The sequence below is a fragment of the Biomphalaria glabrata genome, chromosome 1, assembly GCF_947242115.1.
Source record: "Biomphalaria glabrata chromosome 1, xgBioGlab47.1, whole genome shotgun sequence".
Lineage (NCBI taxonomy): Eukaryota > Metazoa > Mollusca > Gastropoda > Planorbidae > Biomphalaria > Biomphalaria glabrata.
The window spans coordinates 17,659,333-17,679,200 of record NC_074711.1 but is presented as its reverse complement, the minus strand read 5'-3'; the positions used below and the strand labels follow the sequence as shown (position 1 = coordinate 17,679,200).

Genomic DNA, 19,868 nt, shown 5'->3' with positions numbered 1-19,868 from the left:
GTTTTCTCGACTCGAAGACTTGATCTTTCTCAATTAAAGTTTTGGTCTGACTGATCATGTTTTAGTACACACAAGTTTACCGGAGATTACAAGATGTCGCTAATTGAATTTCCTGAGTAGTTTATTTTGTAAGTCTTGTTTCATTTTGATCGATGTATTGATTGGAGTTCTCTTTCTATTGTGATGGTGTGCTGTATTCATCTCTATAATCGGTCTGGCTCATTTTTTGTTGTTGCTATCCACTTTCTTTCTCTAGCTCCACTGTCTTTCTTTAGCTCCACTTTCTTTCTCTAGCTCCACTTTCTTTCTTTAGCTCCACTTTCTTTAGCTCCACTTTCTTTCTCTAGCTCCACTTTCTCTAGCTCCACTTTCTCTAGCTTCACTTTCTCTAGCTCAACTTTCTCTAGCTCCACTTTCTTTCTCTAGCTCCACTTTCTCTAGCTCCACTTTCTCTAGCTCCACTTTCTCTAGCTCCACTTTCTCTAGCTCCACTTTCTCTAGCTCCACTTTCTCTAGCTTCACTTTCTCTAGCTCCACTTTCTCTAGCTCCACTTTCTCTAGCTTCACTTTCTCTAGCTCCACTTTCTCTAGCTCCACTTTCTCTAGCTCCACTTTCTCTAGCTCCACTTTCTCTAGCTCCACTTTCTCTAGCTCCACTTTCTCTAGCTTTACTTTCTCTAGCTCCACTTTCTCTAGCTTCACTTTCTCTAGCTCCACTTTCTCTAGCTCCACTTTCTCTAGCTCCACTTTCTCTAGCTCCACTTTCTTTAGCTCCACTTTCTTTCTCTAGCTCCACTTTCTCTAGCTCCACTTTCTCTAGCTCCACTTTCTCTAGCTCCACTTTCTCTAGCTCCACTTTCTCTAGCTTCACTTTCTCTAGCTCCACTTTCTCTAGCTCCACTTTCTCTAGCTCCACTTTCTCTAGCTCCACTTTCTCTAGCTCCACTTTCTCTAGCTCCACTTTCTCTAGCTTCACTTTCTCTAGCTTCACTTTCTCTAGCTCCACTTTCTCTAGCTTCACTTTCTCTAGCTCCACTTTTTTGTTTCTTTTTTCCCCTTTATTTCTTCGGCGTTTACGTTTTCTTCTTCTCTCTATCTCTCTCTCTCTCTTTGTCTTTTCTATTGCTTTCTCACTCAATCTTTTGCTTCCGTAAACGCTTTATTTTTGCGAATGTACATCTTATGTAACTTTCAATGTTTGTTTATAGTGTTAAGGTACTTGTACTATTGTCTACTTGCTGTCAGTAACGGAGAAGGCCAACAATGTGCGGGTATGTCTTCAGTTCAAAAACAAAAACATTTGCTTCAAATACATGCAGAGTGATATTTTGTTTCTATAGGTGTCTTGAAGTGGCTTTACTTTGCAATAAACTTCTGCAAGTCATATCGACGAGTTAGCTCCTTAGTTCGTGGTTTAGGGCTAGCAAATAACCATCCTGCGTTGAGTTAGCTCCTTAGCTCGTGGTTTAGGGCTAGCAAATAACCATCCTGCGTTGAGTTAGCTCCTTAGCTCGTGGTTTAGGGCTAGCAAATAACCATCCTGCGTTGAGTTAGCTCCTTAGCTCGTGGTTTAGGGCTAGCAAATAACCATCCTGCGTTGAGTTAGCTCCTTAGTTCGTGGTTTAGGGCTAGAAAATAACCATCCTGCGTTGAGTTAGCTCCTTAGCTAGTGGTTTAGGGCTAGCAAATAACCATCCTGCGTTGAGTTAGCTCCTTAGCTCGTGGTTTAGGGCTAGCAAACAACCATCCTGCGTTGAGTTAGCTCCTTAGCTCGTGGTTTAGGGCTAGCAAACAACCATCCTGCGTTGAGGTAGCTCCTTAGCTCGTGGTTTAGGGCTAGCAAACAACCATCCTGCGTTGAGTTAGCTCCTTAGCTCGTGGTTTAGGGCTAGCAAACAACCATCCTGCGTTGAGTTAGCTCCTTAGCTCGTGGTTTAGGGCTAGCAAACAACCATCCTGCGTTGAGTTAGCTCCTTAGCTCGTGGTTTAGGGCTAGCAAACAACCATCCTGCGTTGAGTTAGCTCCTTAGCTCGTGGTTTAGGGCTAGCAAACAACCATCCTGCGTTGATTTAGCTCCTTAGCTCTTGGTTTAGGGCTAGCAAACAACCATCCTGCGTTGAGTTAGCTCCTTAGCTCCAACCATCCTGCGTTGGCGTCAACTCTCCCATCACGTTGTACACGCGCACAAGCCAAATCGAATTTTCTGACTGTGCTTGCTCACACTGTAGTGTCCACCTACCTGCTGTTAGTTCTTTTTTAGTTACTTTGGGCAATCGAGTCCCTCGACCTATGTCACTTTGTTCTGGCTGTTGATCATAAACAGCAACACGCTGTCATATGTGCGCGCCTGTTGTGTGCAGCTTTGACTACAATAACGAGTATTGTCTCTTTGTAAGCTTTGAATCTCCAACAAAAAGGTAAAAAAAAATGTTCACACCCCTAGTCAGACTTGCCAGGCAGGAGCGGCGTCTAGGCAAGGAATAGGAACAATGACACAAAACAAAGGCTGTGAGCCAGTGGCGTATTTAGGGTATTTGATGCCTAATGCAAGAGCTCCTTTTAATGCCCTTCAAAAAGCGAAGTTAAGCAATGAACACATTTCTATAAAGAAGAACGTGTATTTCAGACTTGAATATTACTCAAATGGTTAATACAAAGTGGGAGAAATTGTGATGCCCCGCACCACCCGCATCAGGAGGGAAGAGACTTCAGACATTGCCAGGGACAGATCATTGTGGAGACAGCTTGCCACCCAATCTAAGTCTAAGTAAGCACCACCTGCACAATACTAGCTACGCCTCTGAAATGGGTGTGAAGTACAGTGGATTCGGAGAGGGGAGGGAGAGTAATTAAATTTTCCTTTAAAAAGAAAAATTAGAAAATATGTAAAACATACAATTGCATATATATATATTAGAATCAGAATGGTTCCAAATGTTAATGGTGCATTGTACCTTGCCTACGTATTGCCCTCGCTATTGCCAGATTAAAAGGCAGAACTATAAAACATATCACTCTCGTGTAAGTTCTATCAATCTTCTGACAGGACACGAATCCAGCCATCTCCCCCCTCTCTCACCGCTAATGTCATAACGTTTCGGGAGAAACAAGACAGCTAATATAATACTTGTGTGTTTTCTGTTACTCTACCCAGACTGTCTAAGCCTCGGATTATAAGGTGAAAGAAAAAAACAAGACACTAGTTGAAAATTAAAGAAAGGAAAAAAACAGCAGTTCTATCGACAGAGTGAGCTTGGGATTTTATTTTACGTGGAAGAACATTTCAAGAGTTATCTACCTTCTGTTTATTCAGTAAGTTGTCTCTTCTTTAAAGGTGTTCATTTAATTGCTCCACCTTGCCAGTTCCTAGATTAAACTTTATTATTATTATTATTAATATTAGCTCTTACATTTATACTAAAAATATTTCCACATTATCAAGTGGACTACATAACTGAAACGGTTTATACCAACACCAATATGATAGATATATCTTGTATAGTATAGATACTTGTTACTTTCAAGCCAAACTATTAACCATATTGAATAACACTTATTGTTAATCGATTGCAAACAATAAAATAATTGTTCCACAATTTCCATATTACATTACGTATATCATACAGGAATCCATTGTAATTTACAGTGGCATACTGCATACACGTATCAGTTGTCATTTATATTGACATACATCATACAAGAGTCTGCTATCATTTACAGCCACATCAAACATTTATAGTGACTTACAACATAGAGGGGTTTGTTGTCATTTACAGTGACATAAACATACAGGGGTCTGCTGCTGTCATTGACAGTGACATACAATATACAGGGGTCTGCTGTTGTCATTTACAGTGACATAAACATACAGGGGTCTGCTGCTGTCATTGACAGTGACCTACAACATACAGGGGTCTGCTGTTGTCATTTACAGTGACATAAACATACAGGGGTCTGCTGCTGTCATTGACAGTGACATAAACATACAGGGGTCTGCTGTTGTCATTTACAGTGACATAAACATACAGGGGTCTGCTGCTGTCATTGACAGTGACATACAACATACAGGGGTCTGCTGTTGTCATTTACAGTGACATAAACATACAGGGGTCTGCTGTTGTCATTTACAGTGACATAAACATACAGGGGTCTGCTGCTGTCATTTACAGTGACATACAATATACAGGGGTCTGCTGCTGTCATTTACAGTGACCGATGGTGATTTACAATGATCTATAATTTATAAATTGGCCTATTAGGTAACTGTCGTTCGTTCTATAATTCTGTGTAATTTATTCAAACTATTTCTCCTGAAAATATGGTAATAAATAATAGTATTGAACTGAAAATACGTTTACATGCATCAGAATGATCAAATGGTTCTTTTTCTTTGTATTCCATTATTTGGTTCATTAAAATGAACATTATTCTTTTTCTCATAAATTCTGACAATTATTTTTAATCTTCAAAATCTTTATAAAATGAAATCTTTGTTTTTTTTTCTTTCTCGCTCTCTCTCTCTCTCTCTCTCTCTCTCTCTCTCTCTCTGCTCTCTCTCTCTCTCTCTAACAGCCTTTCCATTACAAGTATCATTACCCCCTAGGCCATTTCAAACATCACCCCCTCCCCCACCACCATTTCTAGTGGCACGCTTCTGGCTAATGCAAATAAAGTTAACATCAACATTCCAGCACCTCCCCGCTGGTTTTGTTTACTATCAGAAACTAGACTATTTACACCCCTAAAGATATTTGATGAACAGAACTGTTAGTATGGCTCTTTCTATCTCGAGTGACAAGGGATACGTCAAGGCAAAAAAGAATAATTATAATATTTAAATTATAGTTAATTAGACCTATACATTTATAATTATTAACATTCTCTGATCTACGCTGCCGATTAGTTAGAGCAATATTGGGCGCATGGCTAATTGATCGACTGTTAGGTAAAGTGTTTAAAAACTTTAGATCCTGGTAAAGTTTTTATTTTGAACATTAGAACACCATTGAGTCCTCGTATTTCTAATGATAAGTGAAGTCTGGCTACACGACCAAGTGAAGTCTGTGGCTACACGACCAAGTGAAGTCTGTGGCTACAGGACCAAGTGAAGTCTGTGGCTACAGGACCAAGTGAAGTCTGTGGCTACAGGACCAAGTGAAGTCTGTGGCTACACGACCAAGTGAATTCTGTGGCTACACGACCAAGTGAAGTCTGTGGCTACAGGACCAAGTGAAGTCTGTGGCTACACGACCAAGTGAAGTCTGTCTACACGACCAAGTGAAGTCTGTGTCTACACGACCAAGTGAAGTCTGTCTACACGACCAAGTGAAGTCTGTCTACACGACCAAGTGAAGTCTGTGGCTACACGACCAAGTGAAGTCTGTGGCTACACGACCAAGTGAAGTCTGTGGCTACACGACCAAGTGAAGTCTGTGGCTACAGGACCAAGTGAAGTCTGTGGCTACACGACCAAGTGAAGTCTGTGGCTACAGGACCAAGTGAAGTCTGTGGCTACACGACCAAGTGAAGTCTGTCTACACGACCAAGTGAAGTCTGTGTCTACACGACCAAGTGAAGTCTGTCTACACGACCAAGTGAAGTCTGTCTACACGACCAAGTGAAGTCTGTGGCTACACGACCAAGTGAAGTCTGTCTACACGACCAAGTGAAGTCTGTGGCTACAGGACCAAGTGAAGTCTGTGGCTACAGGACCAAGTGAAGTCTGTGGCTACACGACCAAGTGAAGTCTGTGGCTACACGACCAAGTGAAGTCTGTGGCTACAGGACCAAGTGAAGTCTGTGGCTACAGGACCAAGTGAAGTCTGTGGCTACACGACCAAGTGAAGTCTGTGGCTACACGACCAAGTGAAGTCTGTGTCTACACGACCAAGTGAAGTCTGTGGCTACACGACCAAGTGAAGTCTGTCTACACGACCAAGTGAAGTCTGTGGCTACACGACCAAGTGAAGTCTGTGGCTACACGACCAAGTGAAGTCTGTGGCTACACGACCAAGTGAAGTCTGTGGCTACAGGACCAAGTGAAGTCTGTCTACACGACCAAGTGAAGTCTGTCTACACGACCAAGTGAAGTCTGTGGCTACACGACCAAGTGAAGTCTGTGGCTACAGGACCAAGTGAAGTCTGTGGCTACACGACCAAGTGAAGTCTGTGGCTACAGGACCAAGTGAAGTCTGTCTACACGACCAAGTGAAGTCTGTCTACACCACCAAGTGAAGTCTGTGGCTACACGACCAAGTGAAGTCTGTGGCTACAGGACCAAGTGAAGTCTGTGGCTACACGACCAAGTGAAGTCTGTGGCTACAGGACCAAGTGAAGTCTGTGGCTACAGGACCAAGTGAAGTCTGTGGCTACACGACCAAGTGAAGTCTGTGGCTACAGGACCAAGTGAAGTCTGTGGCTACAGGACCAAGTGAAGTATGTCTACACGACCAAGTGAAGTCTGTGGCTACACGACCAAGTGAAGTCTGTGGCTACACGACCAAGTGAAGTCTGTGGCTACAGGACCTAGTGAAGTCTGTGGCTACACGACCAAGTGAAGTCTGTGGCTACACGACCAAGTGAAGTCTGTGGCTACAGGACCAAGTGAAGTCTGTGGCTACACGACCAAGTGAAGTCTGTGGCTACAGGACCAAGTGAAGTCTGTGTCTACACGACCAAGTGAAGTCTGTCTACACGACCAAGTGAAGTCTGTGGCTACACGACCAAGTGAAGTCTGTGGCTACACGACCAAGTGAAGCCTGGCTACACGACCAAGACATGTACCTGTTGATTAGTTATTGAGTCTCAAAGTTCTTTTCAAAGAATCTAAATAGAGCTTTACAATGCACCTAAATTGAACTTAAAAATACACTAAATAAAACCTTATAAGGGGCATAATTATAAGACACTTTATGATACATACATTTATACATTATTTGTTTTTGAGTTTAAAAAGTAAGGAGAAATGCAGAAAGTCACGTGGCTTAGCAGTCTTACCTGTAACCTACATAATTTGCCACATCAGACGCATACAAAACCGTTGTATGCTGGTGGTCAATTTATGTTAATTTTTAGCCGTCTAGCCCGTCTTATTAACGCAAGACATGCAAAACTTCTTGACATTCAAATCTTGAATCTATCCGTCCCAATGTTGTATCATCCCACGGAGAGCTGTGGCATACTCAACACAACCCTTGCCTACTCAACACATCCCTGGCCTACCCGACACATCCCTTGCCTGCTCAACACATCCCTTGCCTACTCAATACATCCCTGGCCTGCTCAACACATCCCTGGCCTGCTCAACACATCCCTGACCTGCTCAACACATCCCTGGCCTGCTCAACACATACCTTGCCTACTCAACACATCCCTGGCCTGCTCAACACATACCTTGCCTACTCAACACATCCCTGGCCTACTCAACACATCCCTTGCCTGCTCAACACATCCCTGGCCTGCTCAACACATCCCTAGCCCGCTCACACATCCTTCCATTGAGATTGGAAGCATAAATATAGATGCAAGATCGTAAGTTAAGATTTCTGTATAACTATATTTCTACACTGACTTGACATACAGATATAACCATCATAGCCTTGACCAACTTTCATATATTTAGACATGGCTGCCTTCTCTCCAATCTGCTCGGTTTGTCCTCAGGATATTAAGCCTTGACCAATGTCCAATGATATTTAGACGCGGCCATCCCTCCTAGATCTCCCCACCTCGGTGTGTCCCCGGGATGTAACCAGTCTCAAAGACGTGACCTTTTATCAACACGAGACATCAAAACAGACATTACATAATGACAACAGAAACCTAACACTAGCAGTTTCTACGTAGCCCTCTTTATATAAGTGTGATCATATTACTCGACTAAATAACTAGACGTCTGGCATACCACTGCCAACTATCGACACAATAATATCAGAAACTTTAGCAGCTTACGTAAGCCATTGGTTGATTAATGAGATGCTTTGAAAATACTTCTCTTCAAATTACAGTTTTGAGGCTAGCGATCGTATTTCAATAATTCTAAAATATTTTCATGTCAGACACTTTGTTAACTGTAAACAAACCTTATAGATGTGTGTTACCAGAGGACTGACTGGTTTGAAACTGATTTTTCAAACATAGCGTTAAAGAAAAGTTGGCAGCACCCACGCAGTTACTGTAGTAAATGATTTAGAGACAGCATAAGCGGAATTCTAACGCAACAAAAACTTGTACGAATTCATTGAAGCCAGTATACGATCTCTTTAATCCCTTCCATGTAATGAGCTTTTTTTTTTTTCTTAAACTTCAGACTTTAAACATTTTCCAAGTAAAAAAAAAAAGAAAACCGTGAAGTCAAAGAGCCCTATCGCAAAATTAACTGAAATCTACAATAGAAGAAAACCGTTAAGTCAAAGGGCCCTATCTCGAAATTAACTGAAACCTAACACAAAAGAAAGCCGTTAAGCCAAAGGGCCCTATCTCAAGATTAACTGAAATCTAAAACAGAAGAAAGCCGTGCAGTCAAAGGGCCCTATCTCAAAATGAAATGAAATCTCACACAAAAATTAAACATTAAATAATGATTATCCAGTTGTTGTTTTTTGTGGATTTTTGTATGCATGTAAATGTATGTTTTGATACTGTCATTAAAGCGTTTTACTTTTGTCTCAATAAATCTGCATACATATAAATGGTCACACTCATGACTCATGATTTAGCCAAATAGTACAGAGTGACCACACATAGGACATTCAACTCAACTCAACGGGGAGAAAACTCTTTTTCGCTACTAGTTGTGGATGTTTTTCAACACAGTTCAAATATTTCCTCTTCAGGAATGTATGTTTACAGTTTCTTTACAGAAGTGACGTCACCTCGGTTTGGGGCAAAAAGGGGCAGGAGGTTATTACTGAGGATGAAAAAAAAAAGGGGGGCTTGTGGATTTTTAAAGGATTTTTTTTACCAGTAGTTCTTCTTACCATAAGGACTGTATCAAGCACTTTTATTTTTATTGGAAACTAAACAATTTTTTATCGTATATTTTCGCACTTTACAGTCTGTCTATAGTGACCCAGTCTGACAGTAATCAGTAAATACAATAGTACATTGTCCAAACTGTTCCACTTATCACCAAACCATTTTAACGCCCCCCCTCCCAATCCATACAACTTTTGATGATATCCTTTTGTAAAAAAATTTACCCCCCCCCCCTCTTTCAGCCAAAGAAAACCACTTCGGTAAGGAGAACTTTTTTTTTTTTGTGCCCGCTCTAATTCTATGCCATCTGTGTAAACAGGCATAAAACACAAAGTAAGCATTTTATATGCACACGTGTACACAATAGCTCTCTCTCTCTCTCTCTCTTCACAATCTCACAAAGTGGAAAAAGCAATAACTACTTGTATAAAAGACTTTTATTACACTTCATGGAAAACTAATTGAAAACAATATGGACTCCAGATATATGTACCAAACATGAAACATTGTGGACTCTAGATCTATGTACCAAACATTCAGCTCCTTAGAATAGGACCTCGTTGTCAATTTTTAAAATCAAGTCATTTGAGCTGAAACTATTCAGCCCTAGGCCTCCCCTACCCACTTCTACAGGTTCCCCAACCGATCACTACCCGCCCACAGGACGCATTGTTCCAGTACGGACATTAGACAAAAGTTGATTTGCCTATAAATTTCCTGTTAGCGAGAATCGATACCATCTCAAGGCTCGCATGACACTTTCACGATTTCTCCTTGAAGCCTATAATTCCCATGCGTAATCGACTACTGCGGGTTTTTTTGTTTTCCTTCATTTTTTTGTTTGTTTGATACTCCCTTTCCTCCCCCTCTTTTAATAGCACATCGGATAAACGCGAGCTCGACTATGTCTGCTGTAGAAATGACACGCGATGTATGGGGGAAGGTGGGCGAAGACAAAAAATGGGAACGGGGGGGGGGGAGTGTCCTTGGCCAATAGATTGATTGATTTCTTTCATACACAGTGATTGTTAGTTTGGTAAGTTGATGGAACGGGCCAGCAGTGGAGAGGTGGAGCCACCGGACGCGGTGAAACAAAGCACAACATTAGTTAGAATGTTGGGACTCGAATAACAAGTTTATAATATAACAAAGCTTATAGTATAACAAGGCTATAATATAACAAGCGATAAAATTGCAAGGTTATGGCATAAGACTTTAATAATAACAACGTTTATAGAATTGTAAGATATCACATAGCTATAACTTTAGCAAATAATAAATAACAAGGTTTTAACAAATATTGAACTATGACGCAATAACTAGGCTTCAATAAATAACAAGGCTATAACATAATACACACTAGCCAGGCAATACGAACCTAACGTAATATAATGCTTAAGACAAGAAATCGAACAAGAATGATTTATTCAAATAGGGTTGTCACTAAGGGTTGTCACTAAGGGTTGTCTTAAAAAGACCAAATATTTGGAAAGTGAAAGTGGGACATACACACACACACACAAAAAAAACAGGCTCAGATTTGTTCGAGCGATATTGCTTTCAACAACTTAGGGTTATCAATCCATCACAATATACACTGACACACACAATGTAGGCAAACACACACACACAATAATTAAAATAATAGCAAACTTTCTGGTGCGTTTTCCAAGAAAAACTTTCAGTGTGATGCATCCGAAAGCATTAACCTGTCAAATAGTCTGCCTCTCTCTGAAGTACCCGGTACTCAGTACAATTTGGTACAAGTTACAATTGTCGGCTACATCACTTTTTCTAACCAACTCGCTTCATCCAAAGTCGAGTGCGTATTTCTTTGAGGAGGAACCTTTTCAAGTTTTCATGCTTCTTTTCTTAAATTTCTGAACCAATTCGTCAATGGCAGAAGATACTTCAAGGACATTCTGAGCCTCACTAAACGGAAACATCTGCAGGAAGTATTGCTGCAATGCTGTGTACAAAATGCAGCAACCTTTCAAAAAACGGCATTTATATTTAAGTTGGTCATATCTTATCTTCCGCAAAGCTGTGGCAAGGATGGTCCGGAACTTTCATCTTTTAGCGCAGCTGTTGCTCTGAAACCTTAGGGCCTGCTTCACTGACGCATGTATCTTCTTGTACAGTTGGTCACAACCTTAGAGCCTACATCACTGACGCATGTATCTTCTTGTACAGTTTGTCACAACCTTAGGGCCTACATCACTGACGCATGTATCTTCTTGTACAGTTTGTCACAACCTTAGAGCCTACTTCACTGACGCATGTATCTTCTTGTACATTTTGTCACAACCTTAGGGCCTACTTCACTGACGCATGTATCTTCTTGTACATTTTGTCACAACCTTAGGTCCTACTTCACTGACGCATGTATCTTCTTGTACAGTTGGTCACAACCTTAGGGCCTACTTCACTGACGCATGTATCTTCTTGTACAGTTTGTCACAAGGCTTTCAACAAAATCCAGGACTGGACACGGGAGAAAAACAAAACGCCAAAAGTTGACTGATAATGTCAGTTAGTGAGAAGAAGGCAGGAACACTAACTCATGCCTTAAACACAACAGGAGACTGCGAAGGATCAAGAAGGAAACATCGAAAGACGGAAACTTCGAAGTTGTTCATCAAAAGGCGATGCGTAAAATCAAAGTTGGAAATAAAAGTGTGACATTGAGCGACTTTAAAAAAAAAAAAAGCGGGATGTTTGCCGTCCCGTCCGGACATTTTATGAAAATTCTAACAAACTGTCCAAAGCGGGACTGTCCCGCCTTAGTCGGGACGTGTGGCCACCTTGGACTAAATAACACCAAAAACGGAATAGTATAACATACATGTACCATAAACAGGATTGTATAAAATACAAACAACAGGATTGTATACAATACAAACAACAGGATTGTATAAAATACAAACAACAGGATTGTATAACACAAAAACTGGATTGTTTAACACACACACAAAACAGGATTGTATAATATACCAACAACAGGGTTGTATAACATAATACCAAGAGTTTTGTATAACAAACCAACAAGAGACCCTCTTCCTTTTCAGATCTTTAGATAGCACTATGAATAACTACAACTGTAATACAGTGACATAGCTTCCTTTAAAAAGTCATTTTTCTTTCTAAGATCGACTTGAGATAACGCACTAAGTTTCATCTTACTTAAAGTGCATGGTGAATCAAGGAATAACAATATTCATGCAAAATTAATGCGTTTAAAAGACATTCTGACAGATATCTGAGCGTTAATACAGGGGCCAAATATCACAGGAAAAACTAGCATGAGTTTGTTACAATAGATTTATATAGAACACAATGATCAATATATGTGAGTAAGCCTACTGTCATGACCCAATGTGTAATTTAGTCAGCAGTAACAGTAGGCAATAGCTCGAGTAGGTCCATTAGAAAACATACAGAGACATATTACATTGTTGAAATTCGTACGAGAAATCTTTGTAGGTCCTGATAATAAATGTCAATATATAGTGTGAATTAACGGAATAATTAACGTAGGGGGCTTGAGTTCGAGCCGCTGTATAAACAAAAATACAATAAACATACAATAAACCTTGCTTTCGATAGATAAGAACATCGGACAGATAAAGTTAACCAAAAGCATTTCTTGTGTTCACTACCATGATTTCTCATTTGTTTGTAGCTGAGGAAGGTCTGGTGGCCCGGGCTGGTGGTCCGGTCTGGTGGCCCGGGCTGGTGGTCCGAACGTTCTTTGTTTTGACTTTTGTCCAACAGTGTCTCTTATATGTATGTTTATTGTATTTCTATAGCGCGACCAGCACATAGTCCAAGAGTAAACACTATTTACCTAACACTGAAATCAACTGCACACTAAGTCTATTTATTAGTTGTTTATATACAGATACACGCAATAAATAAATAGTGCACAGTTTTGAATAAGGATACTAAAGATAAGGATACTAAAGATAAGGATACTATCAAACGTGCAACATTCAAACTTGCAACATTAGAAAAGTATTCAAAAATGTCCGTTCAAATAAATAGGATTTAGTTACGCTGTTCATCTTCGATAGTCGTCATCCGATTTATCTTTCAAGTCTACAGTTACCTGTATTAAGTTGAACTTTGATTTCATAAATAACGTGGTGAGAAGAATTGAATACGGTATAGATACATGCATAATTCTTAATATCATTATTGTCTCTGGATGAGACCAATCGTTATAGAAGGTCTGAATACTGACCTGCAACGTCACAACCTATGGGCAGCCTAGACCATTAACTCGTTACCACGTCACAGGTCTGTACGACGAAGTATCGAGCTATTGGTCTAAATTGCACACAGGTTGTGACGTTGATGGTCAGTGATCAGGCCTTCTATAACCAATGGTCTCGGTCCAACGCAGGGAAAAACTATTTTCACATTTCCTCAAACCTTTTAAGCGTAATGAGTTGGTTGACATGTTATAGAGTGTCAATCCTAACAGACGCAAACGAATAGGAATTATGTGAACATTCACAAGGACAGTCTTCGTAGCTGCGAATTTCTTTTTTTTTAGATGGCATGAGTGAACATTTGCTACTTTCTACTTTTTTTTTTAACTTTGACGTCATTGTACGGGGTTCACACGAGCTTGTCAATCTTAATGGAACTAGCCTGAAAACCATAAAAGCCAGGATCAACTTATATCAGGATATCTTCCCCGTGGTTTGAATGGGCGACAAATCATGTCACCTGTTATACAGTGGCAGGATCGAGAAGGTAAACATGTGTGAACAATGAGGGAAAAGTTCATAAAAGGACCCGAACAAAATATTTGAAAATTGGATCAAGTAACAATAGCCCAGTACGATCTTTTGAAGAAGATAAGGAAGTAGGTGTAGATAATGCATAGACATCTTCATTGAAATGGTGAATGCGAACCTGGGGGTGGGGGGCCCTAGGGGGGGGGGGCTGGGGGGGGGCCCTGGGGGGGCAGGGAGTGGCAGGGATAAGTACATTCTACCAAAGTCTAAATAATATAATGAAACATTCAGCAACATGGAAACATACACAGTCGATTTATCAAGAGAGAGAGAGAGAGAGAGAACGATAGAGAGAGAAAGAGAGAACGATAGAGAGAGAGAGAGAGAGAACGATAGAGAGAGAGCATGCATGCAGCATATATACACACACACACAAGAAAACACATTTGCATAGTCCTACTTTAGTCTCTCCCTCTCTCTCTCTCTGTGTTTTCTTATGTCTTAATTAAACCTCTACTTTATTGTTGGTGAGTGTCTGTATGCAGGTGTGTATGTGAGTATATGTTTACTTGTATACTAACTGCAGATGTTTGTGTGTGTGTGTGTGTGTGCGTGTAGCAGTAACGACGTTTAAATGGCACTGAGCCTGGACTACAAACCACATTTGTGTATGTCACAGCGACACAAATTTAAAAAAAAAATCACGCCTATTCCTTCATTCCTCTTAATACCTTGATCAACTTCCTATGTTGTCTACCTGCATTTGTTCGTCCGTCAACAAACATGACAACAACGTCGCCGTTATGATGCACTTTCACTCCCTCTTGACACCCTCCCTCCCCATTGTTTTGTGTGCCGACCTTTGACCCAACCTATTTAGTAGTCACACTTAACAGCATGTTGACATGGTTGTCAGCCTTAACCGAGGAGACTTCAATGCTAATGTATTCACGCTACGCCCAACCTATCGTAAGAGAATCAGTTTGTTTATCTTTCTTGAAAGACTTACATTCGAAGCTTAGCGCGTGCAGACACGTTCCTTTGACGGACCAAACTTTCGGATGTTTGCACTGACCTCTAGCCCGAGAGTCATGGGTTAAAAACAAAATACGAAAAGCTGTGACGACGAAACGCTGTGACGACGAAAAAGGCTTATGAAGGTAGACATGACAACGTGTTTCTTTACGACGGTGCATTTACTTGACTAACAAGTCAGCTACGCTATCATAAAACATTATTTTCATCACGTCTGCAGGTAGACTCGGTTCTAGTTTATTGACATAGTCAACTGAAGACGACAAAACAAAGGCGTTTTAACATATCAGTCCAAGGCTGCATTTACCTATAATTAACCCAAGCTAGAGCTTAGGGCCCTACTTGTTAAGGGGCCCCTTCAAAAATGGTTCCAGGAAACAAAAAGCAAAGGAAAATGCATTATGTTGATTACAAGGGGCCCCACAGGTCAAATAGCTTAGGGCATTAGTAAGGCTAAATCCGGCCCTGAAGCATTTTTTTGTTTAACCAAAGGCAGTCGCGTTCTTTGAATATGAACCAGTAAAAGTAGTGAGATTTTAAGCATGGTCACTAGGCCAGTGAATGGGTTAATGGGTTACTTGAAATGATTCGCAGACATCTGGCTCAGCAACTTTTCGTTCACAATAAATGGTTCACAACTGGTTCACAAGCTACTAGTTTACAGACAACTGGTTCACAAGCTACTAGTTTACAGACAACTGGTTCACAAGCTACTAGTTTACAGACAACTGGTTCACAAGCTACTAGTTTACAGACAACTGGTTCACAAGCTACTAGTTTACAGACAACTGGTTCACTCACACTTGGCTTATTAAAAGTGGTGCCAGCAACAAATGTCTCACTAACAGTTGGGTCATTGGAGGGCGGAATAATTACAGTGTTAATGTATCCAATTCGTATCATCTTTAGTACAACTGTACAACGCTGCATTAGTTTGTTCGCTGTATCAACGAAGGAGGGACAGTAAATATTTGAAACTTACCTTGACCTAGTCCTAGGTTAAAAAACCTGTCACGATTAAAAACTGCACAAAAAGTTAAGATCCGCGTGTTGCCCCACTATACCACCACCCTCTCCCCCCACACCCAGCTGAGGTTTCCATCAACTGGTGAAATCAGATGAGCGAGCTATTTGAGTTTGTAATTCAATTGCAGCTATCAGCAACACGCAGCCCAACTAGTTCATTCAAAAGCAAATAGGAAAGCCTTGCCACGCGCGCATGAGTAACTATCGCCAGCGACACTCAATCTGTAGTGGATGTGTATAATCTGCTCAGCGACATTCATCATACCCAAAGCAATCTTTCTGCAGGTTGGTTTAATTTCCTTGTTTTTGGATAGCACTTGTGTCGAAATGTGAGTTTCAAATTTAACGAAAGCAAGACTACTTTCAAATGTAAAAGGTCTTTGGATTCTTGTATTCTACATCAACAAAGTCAATACGGTAATGATGGTGGACTTTAATGATGCATCTTATAGGCAGTTTAAGGTTTTCCTCACCTCTTTAAAACTCGGTTCGCTTACTTTCTTGTGTTGATGCTATGATGTCCGTGTTACGAAATTAATGTAACCACCATAAATGCGCCATTGCTAAGGATATGAGAAAATGACTTGGAAACACCTTACAACTCTGCAGTGATTCTCTAACCTACTCTAACAGGCGTATAGCCTCCTTCTAATAACGGGCCGTATTCTGTGCCTGTGTGTGTGTGTGTGCGTGATGTTTGATGTAGTTGACTTCGAGTTTATGCATGACGGCACATGGAAAGTAAAGGAACATGATAATTCCAAACAGTTCATTGCGAGGTCGACTAGCTGTTTTAAACAGTGCTGAGGACTACACTGGACCATACGGCTGTTATCTGTAAGTTGGACTTAGTTTTTAGCTTCAAGTTTCTTGTTTCACTTCTTCCTATGATTGACGTTTATATTGGATTTTGATCTGAGAACATTTCTAGGCTCATCACATTCATTGGGTGATAACATAGTTTCTGCTGCTCAAAGTATTACTCTGTCTCTTTGTTTGTCTGCCTTTCTCTCTCTCTCTCTCTATCTATTTCTGTCTGTTTCTCTCTGTGTATTACTCTCTCTCTCTCTGTCTGTCCGTCTCTCTGTCTGTCTGTTTGTCTCTGTCTGTCTGTCTTTGTGTGTGTGTGTGTGTTTTACAAATTTATGGTAGAATGTGAAAAGTAGGGAGGGGAAAATTTTTTTTTGTGTAAATTTGTTCGCAGTTTCGACATTTGGTCCAAGTTATAACCTGGATTAAATTTATCTCTCTATCTATGGTTTTCTTTCTTTCCCTCTGTGAATCTGTCTTGCTCTCTGTCTCTCTCTCTCTTTCTCTCTTTCCCCTTCCCTCTTTCCCTCTCTCTTTACGTCACAAAAGTTTGTTTGTTTCCATCCCATCATTATTAAGAGCAGTTTCCCTTTAAGTTGTTCCTGGACTACTGTATAGAAAGTGGGTTAAACAATTCGGGTCCAGTATTAAATGTTTTTAGAACTCTTATATGATGCATTTAAAAATATCAAGGGAGCTCCAGAAACTTGTCAACAGAAACCAGAGGACTAAAAGCCTCGTCATAGCCTTGTACGTGATGCGTCATGCGTGAAAGTCATAGTTCAAGGTGACCCCTCAGTTCTAGAGCGCTCCCCGCCCCCCCCCCCATCTCCATCGTATCGGCTTCATGCTTTTTTAAATGCTTAGCAAAATATTTTTTACAAAAATGTTGGGCGGGTAGGGTTACAAGACCCGAACTCGTCCAAGATCTACACAGGGACATATTATTACCACCAGATACATTCTGCACACTAGTGTAACGCTTTCTCCTCTCCCGCCCCCCTTACCTTATTTAGCGAGGCTGCGGGTGGTTAGATCTACACACACACACATTTTTCTATTTCTAAAAAAACACAATGGTTTTGGGTGCCCCCCTGCGGCTCGTCTGTGTTATGTTTTGTAGTTTGGTAGTGTTGTGTGCAAGTGTTGGCTTGTAATATTGCAACTGATATTGGCAGTACAATTAATTCTCTACTTAGATTATCGCTCTCAGTTATAGGTTATATCACTAGTAATATCACTAGAGCTATCATTAGGACTGTTATTATGAGCCTCTTTTTATACTATCACTAGGACTATCATTTAGGACTACAATTTGGACTCTCATTAGGACTATCATTTAGGACTACAATTTGGACTCTCATTAGGACTATCATTTAGGACTACAATTTGGACCATCATTAGGACTATCATTTAGGACTACAATTTGGACTCTCATTAGGACTATCATTTAGGACTACAATTTGGACTCTCATTAGGACTATCATTTAGGACTACAATTTGGACTCTCATTAGGACTATCATTTAGGACTACAATTTGGACTATCATTAGGACTATCGTTTAGGACTACAATTTGGACTCTCATTAGGACTATCATTTAGGACTATCATTTAGGACTATCATTTAGGACTACAATTTGGACTCTCATTAGGACTATCATTTAGGACTACAATTTGGACTATCATTAGGACTATCATTTAGGACTACAATTTGGACTCTCATTGGACTATCATTTAGGACTATCATTTAGGACTATCATTTAGGACTATCATTTAGGACTACAATTTGGACTATTATTAGGACTATCATTTAGGGCTACAATTTGGACTCTCATTAGGACTATCATTTAGGACTACAATTTGGACTATCATTAGGACTATCATTAGGACTATCATTTCCTTTATTCTGTACCCCGGATACACCAAAAAGCTTGCTGTTCCCGTCATGCAATATCTCCAATAGCTGTTTTCGAGATCCGTGTCCAGGTTTTTCACAGAAGTTTTTACGAAGTACCAGTTGAATAGAGATATTGGGAAAAAAACAGAAAAACTTATAAAATTGTAAATCTGTTGTTTTTTTGTTAATCCATGTTCATTTAAATAAACCCAACAGGATCAATCTCTTGCTCGCGAGCTCTATCCTGACTTGGTTAGTCGTGTCGCATCCACAGATAACACCTGTCAACTTTTGTTATTAACAAGGATATAATACTGCCAAGTGAAGATAACTTGTGTTGAAACTGAGGACATTATTGTTGCCTGCAAAGCTCATGTTGAAATCCTAGCCTAGTAAGACTTAAATAACCTAGAGACCTAGACGTATTGCAGGGAAGGCCGTCTCTTATATAAACTGCATTAGCTGTACAAACTTATGCAAGGATCTCTGCACCCAAACAACGTGCTTTTTGTTCAAATTTTAATTTAAAAAAAAACAACTTACTACAGTATATACAAATACACGGAAAGACACAAATTTATATCCTTTTCATAAATCTTACTATTGAAGATGCTCATACCTCATATTACCAAAAGTTATCCTTACGATATATTTGCTTCACAAAGTTATGCAAGAATCCCTGCACCCATACAACATGCTTTTTGTTCAAATTTTAATGTAAATAAAAATCAAAAACCTAGTAGTACACAATGAGGATAGAACTATAACATAGATCCATAACCTTATCAGAAATCTTATCATTGCAGATTTAAAATGTTTATTTCATTTATTTTGAGATGATCCTAATACTAATAAGTTTTGTCTTCGAGTCCGAAGATTAATAAGGAATGCAATATTTCCCTGGACTACGCAGCCTCAGCTGCGACCCACATACCATGCAACACCATCGCAAGCGAAGATCAAAGATAGCTCATACTGGTAAGGGCGTTAAAAAAATTCGTGTTACAATTGGCGACTTAGATATGATCAAGAAATTTAGTTGTCCATAGCAATATAGACATACGTGTGAGTCATATATAATGTAAAATACTAGCACGAGACGAACGAATGGACACGTACTTATTTATACACGGAAGTCTACTTCCCTGTAGGTCAAAGTCGTTGGCTCTCATTGGTTAACATGCATGACTAGATGCATGACGCGTAGGACGCAATCATCTTTTTTTGAAGTAACGTCTTATATTGTATAAGTATATAAGAACTATAAGATAAGAAGACCAGCAAAAGAAGGTCCCAATAGAAGCTCTGTACTTGAGATGTTCTCTGTGATGAAGTCCACATGTACTGAAATAATGAATGGGAGCGTGCTGTACGCAGT

At 40.1% G+C, this 19,868-nt stretch overlaps 1 protein-coding gene across 6 annotated transcripts in view; it reads left to right on the top strand.

The window, feature by feature from the left end:
• Positions 1–19,868, top strand: part of LOC106053917 (cAMP-dependent protein kinase type II regulatory subunit-like) — a 112,066-nt gene that overhangs the window by 30,619 nt on the left and 61,579 nt on the right. Inside the window, exon 2 of one of the 6 annotated variants that reach the window (XM_056025800.1) lies at positions 3,156–3,313. The exons of 3 other annotated variants lie outside the window; for them this stretch is intronic. The gene's annotated coding sequence lies outside the window, so the exon portion shown is untranslated. 2 more of the 6 variants (XM_056025830.1, XM_056025792.1) reach the window with 2 other exon arrangements.